The sequence below is a fragment of the Lathamus discolor genome, chromosome 2 (assembly GCF_037157495.1).
Source record: "Lathamus discolor isolate bLatDis1 chromosome 2, bLatDis1.hap1, whole genome shotgun sequence".
Lineage (NCBI taxonomy): Eukaryota > Metazoa > Chordata > Aves > Psittaciformes > Psittacidae > Lathamus > Lathamus discolor.
In genome coordinates, this window is record NC_088885.1 from 111,542,916 (window position 1) to 111,560,375 (window position 17,460).

General features: G+C 43.6%; 1 long non-coding RNA gene across 1 annotated transcript; it reads left to right on the plus strand.

Moving 5' to 3' along the window:
- Positions 1–7,943: 7,943 nt before the first annotated feature.
- Positions 7,944–16,555, plus strand: LOC136008605 (uncharacterized). Its single transcript, XR_010610159.1, has 2 exons — positions 7,944–8,060; positions 15,739–16,555. It is a non-coding gene; the product is annotated as an uncharacterized LOC136008605 (long non-coding RNA).
- Positions 16,556–17,460: the final 905 nt, after the last annotated feature.

Here is a 17,460-nt window from a genome sequence, read left to right on the forward strand (position 1 = left end):
CTTCATTTGAAATCTATCATTATAGGATATAGCTCGAGTTCAGAGAGGATAGCACTTTCCTGAGAGCAGTCTCCTGTCTTTTCCTTGACTCCCTGGGCCATGCTCATCTGAAGCCGAATACACCCTCTTTACCTGCTGTGATATATGGCATCAAAACAATGTGCTCGTGCTTCAAAGAAAGGTCTCTGAAAGGTTCTTGTCGCTCAAAGTGGAGGCGTCCTGCTGTCCCTACACTGTGGCTGAGGAGTGGATGCCCCATCAAGGCCTCTGGAACAGTCTTCCTTCTTCTGCAAGTTGCCTTGGCTCTTTCTCACCGTTACTTGGGGCAGTCTGTGTCTTCCCATGTGCCATGTATTGAGCTCAGCCTCTCCGGTGCTGCCTGGGAGCCAGCAGACTTCTTGAAAATGCATGCATGCACCAGGAGTGAGCAAGAGCAACACTCAAACAAGAGCACTCAAACAGCTGGCCAGGTCTTTGCGGGAGCAGGTGCCCGAGGACCCATTCTTATCCCCTGTGCTTCGCCAGTTGTGACAAGAGAGCAGCCAGGGGCTGGGCTGTGGCAGGTTATTTATGTTGCCTCGCATCTGTCACTGGCCAGGCACGTGCCTTATGTATGTAGGCATCAAGAGATCACAGAGCAGCTTCCCCACAAGGGATGCTGGTGGTATCTGCAGCCGTGTTTACTTGGAAAGTTTTACTGACCGAGGGCTTGATGACCACTGTGCCTCATACTGCAGTTTGGTCCACTACCGCACAGCTATGGGAACACATCTGAGGATGCTCCTGGAGCTGTCTACCAGGGATCACCAGACTGTGTTACCCTGCCCTGAGCCTGCAGGCAAGAAGTCTGTTGGGCCATACTGAGCCAAACTTCCCCTTCCTAGAAAGCTTAGAAATGGATAAGGCTGGACGGTGCTGCAGCCAGTGCAAGCCTAATTCAGTTTGGGGTAGAGCTGGGGCTTGGCTGAGGTGGGAAACACTCCCAGTTTCTTTCACCTGGATGTAGCATCACTTGTTGACACAAAAAGGGTGTGAGTCTGTTTTGGTGCCTGTCCTGAAACCTCTAACTTCATAATCCTAAGCCGAGTCCAAAATCACATGTGGAACCAAGACACTGTATGATGCTCTGCTGACTTCAGCAAGTTCCTGCTGTCTCATCACAGTACAGGGGCAGAAGTGCAATGTTCTGGGATCCCAGAATGTGGTGCAGCAAGAGAGAGTTTTGGGGCACTTCTCGGGGGAGGAGTGTGCATGAAGAAGGAGAGACTCGTATTTGTGAAACCAACAGCTCAGACACACAGCTTGGAGGAGACCTGCACAAAGTGACCATGTGCAAAGCAGTGGCACAAGGGAAGACTAGACTTTATCTCCATGCATAAAATGCCTTTGATTTACAGTAAATTTGCACCAATGCGCCATAATAGAAGTACTTCAAGCACCATTGAATCACAACAGCATCATGCGATAGGACAAGGGGTAATGGGTTTAAACTTAACCACAGGAAGTTCGGGTTAGATATAAGGAAGAAGTTCTGTACTGTGAGGGTGGTGAGGCACTGGAACAGGTGGAACAGCCCAAAGAAGTGGTAAATGCGCCATCCCTGGCAGTGTTCAAGGCCAAGCTGGACAGAGCCTTGGGTGACATGGTTTAGTGTGAGGTGTCCTTGTCCATGGCAGGGGTTTGGAACTAGATCATCTCAAGGTCCTTTCTAACCTAAATCATTCTATGATTCTATGTAAGCTGAAACCGAGGCGTCTCCCTTGGAGTTAAATGCTGGACACAGCCTCTGAAAGAAGCAGCTCCCAGCCCGAGGAGCCCAAACCTCACTAGGTAATACACACATGAAGGAAGGAAAGCTGTAACGTATTTCCCTTGAATAGATGGGAAACTGAGGTGTGCTGCAAACTTGTTTTCTGAGAGTGTGACTTGAATTTATACAAGGTGTCTGGAGCACAGCTGGGCATTAAAACCAGAAACCGCGTCTCCTGTCTGTGGTCAGGAGGAGGAGGGTATGAAGTGACTGGCAAACATTTCCAGACAGACGGTGGAGCGGATTAGTACAAAGGGGGATGCAGCTCCGGGCCGCTCAGCTGCCGGCAGATAGGAGGGGAGTACAGGCAGCTGGTGGAGTCAGGCAGCTGGTGCAGAAACAGGTGCAGAGAAGGTTTCCTGATAGCAGTGCTGTCATCCCTCTTTGAACCCTCAGCTCCTCAGTAAATCTTCCCCCTTGGAACGCTGTTGTCCAAGTTTCATTTCCTCACGTTCCTAAAATAGTTCTCGATAAGCAAGTTGTCCTGCTGGTAAAGCCCTTCTGGTTGCTTTCCTAGAAATCTATTTTCATGTTTTCTCACTGGGCTTCAGCTGCTCGCATTCCCATATGAAAAAAAACCATTGGCGAGAAAAAATACCCTGCCAAGGCTTAACACAACAAGAAGGTGAAATGTTTATGTTTAGCAGCACAGCAGGACCTTGTCTGTCAACTGAATTTCCAAGCAGTGCCATGGATTTATGGTGGTAGACCTTGCACCTAACCAATGTGTGGGGGGGAGAATACGAAAATATGGTTTTTAGCATGTAAAGAATCTGCAGGAAATACAGATTTTTACTTTCAGTGGCTTCTTGCAGGGCATGTTGTCTTCAAGCTACAGGCAATGAAGATGGAATAAAGCAGAGGGGGTCAAGCTGCAGTTTTTAAGGCACAAGGAGCCCTCTTGCAGGGCCGGTGCTCTTCCCATGCTCAGCCCAGAGATACACTGGGGCTGTGCTGGCATTGTGCTCCTAGTCAATTGTAGGTGGTGGTGGGAGAGTATACTGGAACTAACACGGCTAAACGATCTCATAACCCAGTCCACATCCAGATCATCCCCACCCCACAGGAAAGTAGTGGGGAATTGCTGCTGTCCCCAAATAATGACTTCTACCAGAACTCCCCCCTCAGCTTTCTGATGCTGGTGGCGTTGTGCTGTCCCACAGCTCTCACCTGGAAAAGATTGTGACATGTAGCTATGAAAGTTTGCCTGGGGGAAAGTTGGCCATCTTGCTTTGTAGGGCAAGAGTTTTGAGACTCATAACAATGCAGGAACCTGGGACTATTACAGGAATGGGGTGCTGGAGGGAATAGAAAGTTTGTGAGTGGGAGGCACTTGGTTGGTTGAGTTCTCTTTAGGTCAACTAACCACCTCAGGGCAAGTGCAGAGGTTTTTGTATAAAAAGCTAGAGTAAGAGAATGAGAGGTGATTTTACTGGGATGGCACCAAAAACAGATGAGAGTTTGATCTGGAGTGATTTGGATGCATTATTATAGAGGATTTGGCCATTCCATGAGAGCATGCAGGGAAAGAAGCTCTGCTCTTAGTTTGAGTGCAAAGCTCAGACAGCAGCTTTGTAACTTCCGAGGACCAAGAAACCAGGTATCGAAACTGTCAGTTTCTCTTCTGAATGATCTTTAGCTGATTTTGGGTGTCTAACAACAGATGAAATAACTAGTGCCAATTCTGATGCTGTCATTAAAAATACCTGTTCTCACATGATGTGCCAGGACTGCTCTGTCGGGTGAGAAAGACAGAATGAAAACATGACCTGTTCATGACAACCCTGCTTTTAATTCCTCAGCACTGTGAGGCAAAATTAGAAGTCTAAAGTGGGCAAGGGCTGCCTGAAGCCCTCGGGACAATTTATCCAGCCCGTTCCCTGGCGCTGGTAGCTTTTTCTCATGGGAACTTCTTGGCACCCCAGATGAGCTATTCTAGTGTTGCAACCTGCCCACAGCTGCAGTGTTTTTCAGGGCCTCTTTTCCTCAGAGGCATAGTGGCTGAGAAGAAGTTGCTGCTTCCCCAAAGGATCAGCCTTTCCAATGTTTGCTCTCTAACCATCAATGGTGCAGATGGCTGCACCATTTCTCCAGGCAACAGGCAAGAGACATGTGTGAGGTCTGGAGTACCTCAGTGTCTCTGTAAAGCACAGAACGGTCTGTACCTGGTCTGAGGACTGGCAGTTTAATGAGGAAGAGGAGGCAGTGAGGAGCCCTCTGCTCCTACTGCAAGAAGGTCCAAGACTTTTCTGAATGGAGACATGGAAAGAAGTTCACAAGCTTCAATAATATTCCTTAATAGACAGGTCGCCACAGCGTAGCTACTCCATTAGTAAACAGCATACTTCTGTTTGATTTTCATGTATTTCTTCCCACTCAAGTCTGACACAAACAAAACACACTGCCCCCCGCTTAGCCCAAAGGTGACCTCTGGGCGATAGTCTCAGAAGTACCCAAATTGCACACACCCTAAACATAGACACACATTTTTCTGGAGTCAAGAAGTCTTTTGTGTGGGTTTGCAGTGATGTACAGGCATTTGGGAGGGAATCAACCAGGAACCAACCCAGTAATTCCTCTAGTGTATATCAGATCTTAACAAGCATCCCTGTACCGAGCTTCACCCTCTATGCTTAGACAACCACCCTGCAAGCAGAAACCTAGTTTCCCTAGCATCAGAAAGATCAACCATCGCATAGCTCATCCTTGAAAATCATTTGTCCTGACTACAAACGCTGGATCTAATCACTGTATCATTTGGGTTTCTTGTTGCTTCTCAGTTTCCCATTGAGCGTCATGGCAGCATGAGAAGGCTCCATCCCAGAAGGCACCTACGAATGCTATTTAAATCATCTTAGAATTTAAACATTTCAATGTTGAATATTTAAGCATTAGGGTCGTATGCTTTCCCAACATACTGAAGACCGGTCCCCTCTTGATGCAAGGGGTTCCTCACTGGTGCCTGAATAGCATTAAGAATGTTTACTCCCATTTGTCTTAACCCTAATAATTGCAGCAAATTGATTTTTAAAGAGTGAATCAGGAAAGTCTGCAGAAATTGGTCGCTTTTTTTGTATATATTGCACATATAAAACATGGAGAATGAAGAAAATTTCGAGTCATCAAAGCACAGTTTCCAAACAGGCTTGCATCATTAAAAAGCCATTTAGCTTCATAGTTCAAGGTTAAGTTTGTTCCCAGAAGATGAGGTAATTTAGTAAAATAATAAAGCACCCATTAAACAAACCCTGTAATAGAAATGAGCCTTAGCGGCTGCAAAGGAAGGAAACTGTAACTTCTGTCAAAGCACAAGGATGAGATTAGCGTTAATAAAGCATTCCTCACAAAGCAGAATGATAGTATATGGGGGGAGGCACATCCAAATAGCTCTCATTTCCACAGCGTTTCCTCTCAGATATGGGCTTTTTAATTAGCCATCGGAAAGAAAACTGAAAGTGTACTTTCTCCTTTTCAGTTTCTCCTGGACTATTAATCTCTGTGTTGAAAACGGTGCCACCGGCCCATCTTATTGTTATTAGCTAGTGGAGACGTAAAAGAACTACATTCATATCCCTTATCGCAGCCCAGAGGTATTTCCTTTGTGTTACGAGGAGTATTTTGATTAGTTTTGGCTGCGTCTGCAGGGAAGACACGGTTTATATTTTCCACTAAGCTAAAATCATTTCGAGAAATAAAGGTTCGTTTCAGCACTCACCAGTATTTATTGATTGGGTTTAATTGTAGGCGCATTGCTGCGCCACAGCCATTCCTTTTTTAACTCCTCTTGGTTTCATGACTAAGTTTGAGGCAAAACACTGATAGTGGACTGTTCCTGGAGCTGCCTGCTGATTTCCAATGAATCATTTATTTGAGGAAAGCAGCTTTTCTCCCCGGTGACTGCACTGTCCATCGTCAGATGCGGATAATCGCTCATTTGCAGAACCACAGAGGTATTCTGTTGGGGGTGATCTCCGAGGGCAGCCCAGCCCTTTTTTTCCTATGCCATGCCTTCCACTAAGGTGTTTAACCTCCTCTTAAGAGCACAGATGATAGCGATTCTCCAGTCTTCTCTGGTGGACCTTTAACGTTGCCTTTACCTTCCACCTGCCAATGGAGACAAAAATATATTCCTTTTCTTCTTACAACAGCCCAATTTATATATTTGAAGCCCATTATCTGTAGAACCACTGACTTTTACCTTCACTGAATGATATATTTGAAGCCCATTATCTGTAGACCCACTGACTTTTACCTTCACTGAATGAGGCAGCCCCAGACTCCTCAGTTTCATTCCAGATGATGCAGCAGGTGGGATCTCACAGCAGTTTCGAGGTGGCTGCCACTGCCAGATGCTCTCACTCCTGCTCTTGCTCCATGCTTTGGGACCATGCACAGCATTGCAATGGGCAGGAGCCGTTCTGCCCACCCCATTTCCTACACACAGCCTAGGGAACGTGCATGAGCAAATGAGCAGTCGCAGCAGTTCTACTTTCCAGTAGGAAAGCCTCCCTGGCAAATCTGGTCACAGCAATTCAGGGTGATGCAGCTCTGCGGTTCCCTGTGGCTTTTTACCACATGGAGGGGAAAGGAAAAGGTAATGCAGCCCTTCCCCTCTGCAGAAAGAGGATGTGGCAGCTGGGCTGACAGCTCCCAGGTAAGAGCCAGGGCAGCACTCACCCAAAGCCCAAAAAAAGAAGGTTTGCAACAAACATTGCTACTCGCTTGTTGCTAAAGTCTCACCACAGAGGGAGAACATACAAAAATTACAGAGCTTTGCAGGTGTACAGGTTTTGCTTGAGGGAACTGATGGGAAACATAACCCACTTTTGGGTATAACAGGAGAAACACACACACACTTACACTTTCCTTTTTGAGGTTGCTAATTTTGTATGGCTAAATTAGCTGAGGAAACCAGATTTAAAAAATCAAGTGCTGGCAAAGTTCCCGCTGGCTCTCGGAAAAGCAGGGCTGCGCTCTGCTTGGTTTATCTTTTGTTTCACTCACAACCCTGAAGTGAGCAGCAGGTTTAGCAGTGCTAACTGGGGACCAGGACAAGCCCCTAAATAATTTTATGATGATCTGTATTGTTTTGTGTGTGGAAAATGGAAAGGAAAAAAAATAGAGAAGAATAACCCAAACACACCACTCCCTTCTCCCCCAGTGGCAAATGGGTCCCTGATTCATAAATTCCTGTCACCTCAGACATTTCCTACTTTGGAGACTATGAATAAGTCTCCAGATGAAGGGTCAGGGCCCACTTCACTGTGAATTTGTTTTCTGGAGCTGTTATTAAGCCCTCCAAGTGCTTTTACTCTCTACAGTTGCTGTTACCCTAATACAGGCCATCATTTTGCCTACTGGTGTGACATAGGCTTAAGCATAGCTGTCCCTAGGACAGCTTTGCTCTCCTAGCTGAGTGTTGCAACATCTTATAAGTGGTGTCAGCCAGCCTGTAGCACCCAAGCTGCAATGGACTGCACCTCGGGCTGTGGAGGCAACTGTCAGCACCCAGGGCTGATACCAGCACCCAGGAACTCAGACACAGGATGCCTAAGCCATCCGCCGCTTCTCTTTGTCACCCTATATCCCCAGTCTCCGTAGAGTATGCAAGAACAATGCTCCTGATGTAGAGACACTTAGATACAGTGAGCTTACACTGTATTTATGGAAGGTCTAGAACAGATTCCTTCCCCTGTTATAGCATATGCCTCAGAGAAGACTTTTGTCTACCGCAGAAATCTCCCTGTGCCCTACAGTTGGGGGAGCAATAAAAAAGCTATCTAAAATATGTGGCAACAGTGCACAGTCAGCAGTGCTTGAAATCAGAATAGTCTTCAGTGAGAAAAGTGAGCTTCCCGCCCTGGAAAAATTCCTGTTCCCCAGTTTCCCAAAATGCCGTGGCAAAACATTATTATCTTGGCTCTTCCTATCTCTAGCATGTGTCATTGAAATGGCTTGAATGAAGTTGCTATTTGTAGTGTGTAGCTCATGCAAATCTTGTGTCAATGAAGCCACTTAATTGCTCTTCTTTGGCATATTACGCAATTAGCTCTTCTGTAGTAGATCTCCTTGTCAACGCAGAGATCTCGTGACTCGGTGTCATGAGGAAGGCTTCTCCTTCCTGCCAGCCAGCCATAATCTCTCATTACAGAGTCTCTGCTTGCTCCTGCAGATGGGAGGACACCTCCTGTCTTTGTTGCTAGCTTCAGGAATGCATCAGAAATTATTGTATTCCAATGAAAGTAGCAAGGTAAGGCTCCTTTCTCCTTCAGGAACCTCTGCAGGATGGAGGTAATGGTAGATAAACTTCCTTATGCTATTCATGAATAATGAGTAACTGGCAGTACTGCTGTGGCTTGATTTGAAGACTCTCTAGCCAATCCTGTGTTTCTAACAGATGCTAAAGTAGTGCCAGACAGTTCTGTCACCCAGAGGGGTCCAGCATTTCTCTGCTTACTGCAGATTTCTCAGGTCTCTCCCCTTCTCCATCCTCTGCTGTCTGTCTTTGTGCATTCCTTCCTTCTAGCTCCAGGGGAGGTCCTTGCCTCCTAGCCAGGCATTGAAGCTGTGTAATGCCTCCCGCACTTCACTGGAAGCACTTTGTATTGGGTTATAAGCCATCTAGCAAAGGGTGTTTACTTCAGGCAGGCAGTCAATCTGAAGCACAGCTTCTGGAGGATATCTGGTTTATACTGAATTTTATAACAGCTCATGCTGTCTGCTCCACCATGGCTGTTCCCTGATGGCCAGACAGCTTCAGTGAGCCAGAGGGAATGGTAGTTTTGCCTGTGATGCTATCAGAGCAGCCTTCATCTCTCGCTCTGTCGAGGCTTGATGGTTTTGCCAGCTACCAGAGCTTATTGTGCTGCACAACTATTTAAAAAACAAACAATCAAACAAGCCAGCCAAGGAGCTGTTTTTATATGGGGTTGTCCATGAACCACCTTTACAAGATGCACATGATGCACACCCACCTCAGTGGTGGTGGAACAGAGCCCAGCAAAGCTCTGCAGGGCACAGATGAAATGCTCCCTGGCTCATGGAGAGACAAAAAGGCGGTAACAGCAGCACCTGAGGAATATTCCCCTCCCCACCTACTGCAACCAGCTTCTCTCTCTCTGGAAAACACAAACAAACCAACCCAATCCGCATTTTCATAGCTAGGAGTAGGTGACTGCTAGATTATTGAGCACTGCCTTTTGTATCTGAATAGTCACAGTCCTAAACAACTGCTGGAAGGTGAGATTCTGCGCTATGATTTTAAGGGATTCAGGCAGTGCTTGTCATCAGAAGATAAAAAACACATCCAAGCTACAAAAATTCTTTGCCATATTTTTGACAAACTGAGGGAAGCTGGAAGAAGAGACTTGTGTGAGCAGTGTATGCAGACTTGGCTTGCTTACAAGCTTGGTATGCTGGTCTTAACACTATATATCGTGATTCCTTTTGCTGAACATCTTTCTTTAACCATCTTACATGCCACAACCCTGCCTGGGACTTTGGCAACATGCTGTACGGCCCAGATCCATAGGGTACCTGGCATCATTCCTCCCAGGCCCAAGTGCATGAACAGTCTTTGCAAGCCAGCTCTCCCCTCACTGCCTCTGGCTGACTTTCTGCAAAGTGAATCTCTTGGCTCACTGCAGAGCTTGTGAGGCCACTTAAATCTCTCTGACCCCTTAATGAAGTTTTTAAAAGGGCTTCATAAATCTTCATCACTAAGAACTGCTTAAAGCCCTGCAGGGTTTTTCTAGTGGCATTAACCACTAAAACAAGTAGACAGGCTCAGGTATATTTATTGCATTCATCTTCATTATTCCATGGGTTTTCCTTCTTTCTTGTCTTTTACATAAGCTACAGCCAGGAAAGGGAGCACAGGAAAGGGAGCTCTGAGTCAATACTGCCTGTCTGGCAGCTTGTAATGACTGTGTCAGATCAGTCCTCTTCCTGGGAATGCTCTCTGTGCAGGCAGCAACTGTATGCTCATCATTTAGCCTTCCATATTTAAATCATGGTATTGTACCTCATTTGGGAAAGACTATGATTTTTGCATTTCCTCTGAAAGCATGCCTCGGGTCACAGACGATCTCAAAAATGGGTTAGGTACCTGCCTGCCTTTCTATTTCTTACTTGAAATTTTGGCAAATTTTGGTAATGGCTTCTGATGAGTGACATGAGTCTTCTCTGCAGTAACAGTCAGCTTGATGGATACATGACGATTACTAGGAAAACACATGATGTTAAAAAAATAAATGTTTACATACCATAATCTACGGTCTCCAGATAAATGTGTAGATTCTGTGCACTCCGTATGTGTTGTCTGATGCTTCACCGCTGAGAAGTGAGGGCACAAAAGGCGTGAATGAGGTTCACAGACAGAGAAATACTCCATTGCAGGTAAAGTCACTGAAACCAGTGAGAGCCTATTGTTCCTGTGTGATGGGAAGGAATCAAGAAATGGTGGATAAACATGAAGTAGCTGAACACATAGGAAGTTTATATCTCACCATGGTCTGAAGAAATGGTTCCAGGGCTAATTCTGCGGACAGTGAAGGACTAAGGCTTCACAGAGCTCTTGAAGGGTTGCAGGTCCACGTGGTCCAACCTGGTCCAGTCAAGCTCAGGATACCCCATTACATCACAAAGTTACATTTTGATGAGCTAGATAATATTCAAGGGTGACTTTTCATTAGGTATTTTGTTTATGCCATCAAGATACAGCAGAGTGCCATGGAAGTGCTCTTTTAGAGCCCTTGTGATGTTATTTTATTGTAAATTTAAAATTTATCTGCATTGCAAGAATCCTACTAACCTTAGGGAGGACTGGAACAGTGTGTGTGGAGCAGAAGAGAAGCAATATGCTTGTGCAGGCAAACAAGGTCTTATTGAAAAGTTTGATGCTGAAGTCTTTAATCTACCAAAAGTACGAATCATGAGTAGCAAAATCTTCCAGGTCCTTAGTCTAGGACAAGATTAGAAGGAAAAATAATGGCTGATGAACACAGTGGAGGCTCAAAACGCAGATTGTGATGTGTGAGTTACCTGACACAAAGGAGAGGTCCAAACCCACCTGAATTGATATTTCTTTCATTGACTTCAATGTGGGTTCTGGGTGATGCCATGCTGTGATGCTGACACGTGAAAAAGTCAGATGATTGCTTTTAATACAGGAACTGTAGGATGGGTTATATGATGTTCTGCTCTAGGATGCATTGGTTAATAATGTGCTAGGGACACTTTAACCCTGATGGTGAGAAGATCAGATATTATCTAACTTCCTGCATGCTAACAGCTATGCAAGTTCGCCCAAGTACTTACACAGCTGTATGCAAAAATTCAAATTAGGTTACAGCTTCTCCTCAAGAGACAAAAATCACAAGCAGAGGACAGAATAAATCAAAGGGCCACCATCGCCTGAGATCCATGGAGTGGCAGGAAGTTGGAGAGATAAGAAAGATTTCAGCAAGTGACTCATGGCCTGTGCTTTAAGAAAAGATGGAAGAACCTCAGATCCTGGCCAAATGACCCAGCCATTCTTACTCAGTCCTGAATCAGATATACAGCTTAATCCTTAGCATGTAAGCAAAGCTTGTAAGTCTGTGATCAGAGGCCTGCAAGTGAATACAGCTGAAGCATGTTAGGTGGCTGTTAGGGCAACTTCCCTGATTATATGCCTGCTCCTAACTCTGTACATTTAAGCCTTCCACTGACTGAAAGTTAGACATGTAAATAAACGTCTTTAAGGATATAGGCCTCGTGGTTCAGCTGAGGCTTTGCCTGCACTATGTTTCTCCTTGACATAACTCAACGGACTGCCAGCCTCTAATGTAAGTGAACCAAGCTGGTGTAAGAAAGCAACCCTGGTCCAGCATTTCTGTACTAGAGAGTTGCAACAGAGATGCTACGTGGCTAGGAAAGCAGTCAGGAAATCAAAGTTTAAGTTCATACAATGAACTATCGCACTATAGTCCCATGATACGCTGCCTTTGGCAGCTAAGCTGCTGCAACCATCTCCTGCTCTAGATGCTTGTTCCCACCTCTGGCCTGCAGATTGTCACCTCCTCAGCTGTGCCAAAACAACTGCGTGCAGAGCAGTGCTTAAGTCAGAGCATTGAAATGGTGGAAGTTAAAAATAAACCATTTGTGGGAGAGGGAGTGTTATTTTTAATTGTAACCATTTCAGTGGTCTTTCTTCCAGTGTGGTCCCACAAGGAATTTCATTAACAACTGGGAGAGAGCACTGGATTGCTGTGCTGCCACTGGGGTTAATCCTCCAGGCAGAAGAGTCCTTCTGGCAAAAGGAGAGGCTTTCTTAAGCCAGGATTGCACCAAGACAAGCACGCTGTAGAACTGTACCTTCCAATGTGCAGAACTGTGACTTCCCTCCTTGGGTCGAAGTCAGAACCAGGTCTCTCAGGGTCTCCGTTTGCTATTCTGTCCTCTAGATCCTCATAGCATTCATTTTAAAAGTTATTGAATGCAAGCCAACGTTATTAATAAAAACAAACAAATAGAGACTGAGGTTTTTTCCTGTTTTATAAACAAATACTCCTTATAATCATTCTGAATATTAGCCTCCTCCGCACTTTGCTATAGTGCGGCTCGACACCACCCATTAAAATCTATTCAGATACAAAATGCACAGTTAACTGTGAATGAAAAGCATCAGAAGAGATGCAAAAGAAACTATTTTGTTTAATGAAGTTTGTTACATGATTGGAAAAGAAAGCATTTGTACGTTCTTTAAACAGCATTAAACATTCAAGGAAAAACTTTAGAAGATAATTTAAAAGGTTGCAGTGCAGCTACAATTTGGAAATTCACAGAATAACTCGGCCACTTGCTTTAGTTTTGGTCTTGGTCATTTCTGTGCTTTGATGAGCTTCACTGTGAGTAAGTTATACATGCAGATGCTTGGTTATTATGTCTTATGGTTCAGGCACCTCAGTGGTTTGCTTCTGTTTGAACATGAAACACGTTCACTTGCATCCGAATGCTTCTGCTGCGTTACTGCAAAGAGGCACTGCATCGGTGAAGTACCAAAAATACAGACACCTTTCAAACTGCTGTCACGTTTTGAAATACATACTTAGAATGGTGTGTGTGTGATTAACTCCATTATATGTTTGCTGTGGTACTGACTGAGCTTCAAAGCACTTTTTGGCAAAATGGGGCAGTAGTTTAATTTCTGGTGCATGGGAAAGCGACGTAGCATCCCTCTCCTCCAGGACTCCTGATCCGTGTGCTGGATCACACCAGTTCCTGGATGCTTGGGTGTACAGGCAGGGTTGAAATATGAATTACTAGGCTCTGAATATGTTTAGTATGTCCTTCAATTCTCTTCTAATAAATAGAGCCAAGGGCATAGTGAGTCAGTTTCGTAATTAGATGATATAATTGTCTCATGAACTCTGTACAAATTACCTCTTCTCTGTATTGTTTTTGCAGTGTATTGTTTTTCTTGAATAATATGGCTCATATCCAGTTTATATTGCAGTCAATAAATTACCCCGGTTTATAGCTCCATGGCCCACAAATTTATAACTGACATCAACAAAAATAATTAAGTCATTACTGTTGTTAGTGCTGTCAGTACTCTTCATTTAGACCGTTCTATTTAATTATTAACACATTTCCTTGAAATCGTCTTTTTGCCTTTCCTTTTTTGTTTTACCAAAAAGTAACCGCTTTGCTCAGCTTTTAACAAATTTGTGATTCTAAGCTTGACACTTGGGTGTAATGATGTAAAGGAAATTACATTTTAATTAAATAAGTCAGCTTGTGTAGGCCTTTCTCTAGCTAAACTCCCACTGGAGTATGGTCCCTCACTGTTAGACTTTATTTACTCCTTAAGCTTCTCTCAGCAGGTTTCTGCTTTCCAAGTAGAGGGCTGATAAAATAATTTAATGCATTAAATGGTGTATTATTGACATTCAGACTGATAGATAGTGGGAATCATCATAATGAGGGTTGGAACTAGGTGATCTTTGAGGTCACTTCTAACCCAAACCTTTCTATGATTCTTTGATAATGTTGTATACCATAAAGGATATGCATTGTTATTCCTTTTAGTAAAGTGTAGCTCCAAGTGTGCTGGATTCTGCTTTTATGCAAAGAGTTGGGTGGGTTCAAGGCAGCTCTGAAATTACATGGGGATGTTGGCCATAGCTCTGTGCCTTCTTTTGAGGTATGGACCCAGGGTGGCACTTCTTCCTTTTGCTGATGAAGAGCACACCTTGATGCCTCCAGGGCCCTGCTGCCATACTGACACATAGGGGCTGGGATGCACATAAGCTCTTCCAGGCAGCAAGCTGGTGGCTAGGTCCTTCTCCCCTTGCATCACACCCGGGCAATGGCACCCCCCTGTTACTGAAACTCTGGCCTGGTGCAATGACTTCCTGACCCCAAACTTGCATTTCTTCTGTTTGCTTAAAAACAGTCCTGGGGTCCTGAATGAAATTTTCCCCATCAGTCCTCCAGTTCCTGACCACTTAGCATTCCTCTCCAATTCTACTCTCATTCATAATGAAATAAGCAGCATATTCTGCTTTTGTTGTAATAATGCTGTCTGTATTCAAAATGCCCAGACAATATGAAGAACCAAAATATATTTAGCATTCAGCCAAGCTCTTCTAGGGCCTGTCCTGCTCATTTGGTCCAACCCTATTAAATTCAGAGGGCTTCCTTTTCCAGTTGACATTTAATTGTTTGCTTTCCCGTTCTGTCCATAGATTCACCCTAGTCAGCTCTATGCTCCACAAGTCCAAATGCTGAGCTAGGGTTAGCATATTTCTGTACAGAATATTTTCAACCTTTAGTGGCTACAGCTCACAACCATTAGTTTCTTCTCTCTTTGCTTACTGGAGGAAATACTTTTGGAAGATGTGTCAGCTTCTGGACCTCAGAGACACATATAGTTCCAAGCAGGCACAAGCAAAATATGTTCTTTCTATTTATTGCAAACAGAAATTAAGTTAATTTGTTTGGAAAAGTCCTGCTAAAGGAAATGTCATTGAACAATTCTGTTGAAGCTATCAAAAGCAAAACCAAACAGATTTGAAAACTTAGCACAGGTCACAGACACGTTTTGTAAATGAGTACTAATTATTCATGTCAGCAGTAAAAACTAGAATAAAAGTATGGCTTAAATTCTGGTTTTAGGCTGAATTATTCCCCCCTCCAGTTCTGTGAATGAAATATCTTGGAGTATATTCATGTTAGCCCCTACTTTTTCCAGTAAAAAGAATGTTTAAAACATTAAACCCAAAGCACAGACAGCAGTCTAAGCCAATTCAGGGGCTGCTGTTTTTTCTGTACCCTGCTGACCAGATTCTGGTGGCTGGGCAGGGACAAAGTGCTGAGATTTTGGCTTCTGGTCCAGGCATGAGAGACCTTTCCTGATACCTAAGGTGTGAGACCATTACCACTGAAAGAGAGGAAAACACAAAACACTTTGTCTGCAATCTCAAGATGAACTTTGTTGCTAAATTGTGTCTAAGCTGATCTTTTACTTTAAAGGGTTAAATAGTTAAAAAACAGTATGGAAAGCTTTATTTTGGATAAAAGGAAATGTTTGGGCTGATATGAGCATTTTGGAGGGAGTTTGGCTTATTTCAGAAGCTGAAACACTTTCATTTATGTAAAGCTACCTAAAGCCATGGTCACTACAGAGGTCTTTACTATTCTTTACTAAGTTCATTAGACGAACTACGGGAGGTGCTGAGTTAGTGCTGATTGGGTTTGTTAGGGACCAACAGCTCCCAGGCTGTAACAGCAGAAAACTCTGCATTAGCTGTCCAAATATTCATCTGGGTTTTGCGACAGGGTCTGCTTAGAGCCAATTTAGTTAAGCTGCAGCCATGACTTGAAGAGCTAAGTGGCAATTCTTGTTGCTAACCTAAGAACTGAACCATTTATTGCTTCACCAGGTTTTTCCATGGAAGTCTGTTGAACTGGCTCTTCATGCTTTGGTCATCGTGAATGAGGACAAATTCCAGCTGAATGAGTAACCTCAGACCACTTTAGGGACTGGATAAATAAGCAGTGACATAGAAGCAGGCTTTTTCATAAGTGCTGGTTCACAGGCACTTGAATCAGTGTACGATTCCATGCCAGAAAAAAAAAAACCTACGGCAATATCACGAGGAAAATGTGCTTCTGGAAAAAAAAAAAAAAAAAAAAAACAATATACATAAACTTACACTAAAACGTTATTATTATTATTATTATTATTATTATTATTATTATTATTATTATTATTATTTCACAGGTGAATATTACAGCTGTGTGTGGCTAAACTTATGTTTAATTGTCACCAATAAACGCTAAGTGAGTGATCCAGATACCGTCCTGGTTACTGATGGGTGTTAGCAGCAAACCCCCAAAGTTATCCTGTAATTCTGTTTCACGGTATTATGGTCAGAGTTTATTGAAAATGCTTAGGTCTCTTTCTATTTTTCTTTGATTGAAGTAGTAGTTACTGTACAGCCCGCACAGCATTGATTTACTCCGAGGATTGGTTATTTCAGAAAGAAGGATGCTAACTTTATCCATATTATGAATACCGAAAAGGAAAAAACCCAGAAACATTGGGGTTACTCCCATCTACTTCACCCCTACTGCGTTACACCTTTAAACGCTAAAACTATTGTGCCCATCAAAGACGTTAAATTAAGAAATTCTGTATATAAAACGTATGTTTAAAATGGAAGAAATTATTACAGCTTAAAAAAAATTTAGAAAGAATCCTTACGTGTATCAGATTCTGCTTCTTGTTCGTCTTCATCTACTCGGAATTAAAATTAAGTCCTTAAAATTCACTTAAAATGACTCCTTAAAATTCAGTCATCTGTGACCTTTTAAAACAAGACAATAACGGTAGTGGAACAACAGGTGATAGCCACCTCGTTATAAGCATCTTTTTGGGACAATCGGCTTTTCAATCGTTCTTTTTATTGCTTGTAAATACTGAGGTCCTTTAATAATGAATCATAAATTCAGCTGGAGCAGCAATAATGGCTTCACAAAAACACCTTTTCCTAAAGCAATTTAAATGCACGAACTATTTGCACAGCCCCTTTGGTCCTGGGGGCTTAAGCGAAATAGATAAACACTGCCAGTGATTACAAGAACGAAGCGGTATTCACACTGCGAACGTGTATATTTATACTTTTCACTGCAAGCAGAGGGCTGTGTCCCCGAAGCCATTAACACCGGGGTGGGGGGGATAGGGGATAAATAGAATAAAACGACGAAAAAGGGTAAGAAAAGCATATAGAGAAGGAAGGCGTCTCCTCCCCGGAGGTGAATTAGCAGCATCTTATCCAGGGGCCGGTGGGGACGGGACCCACCCGGCCGGGACCTGCCTCCGCGGTTACTTCCAAGCTGTTAACTCTGAAGTCTCTATATCTGTGATGTGGTTGTTTTGATTTGTTGGGGTTTATTTTCCAATCTAGTAGGACTTGCGTTTACAGAACTGGTCAGACTCGCTCTGAGATATTATTTTAACGTTTTAAAATCAACTTTTATTCCAAGCAGGAACAAAATCCCCAATTTTTGACATTTCTCACGAGAGCAGCACCCGAAAATATTTTTAGTTCGGATCAAGAGAAGCATTTTGCTTAACCAAGATTGAGAATTTCGTTTGGTTT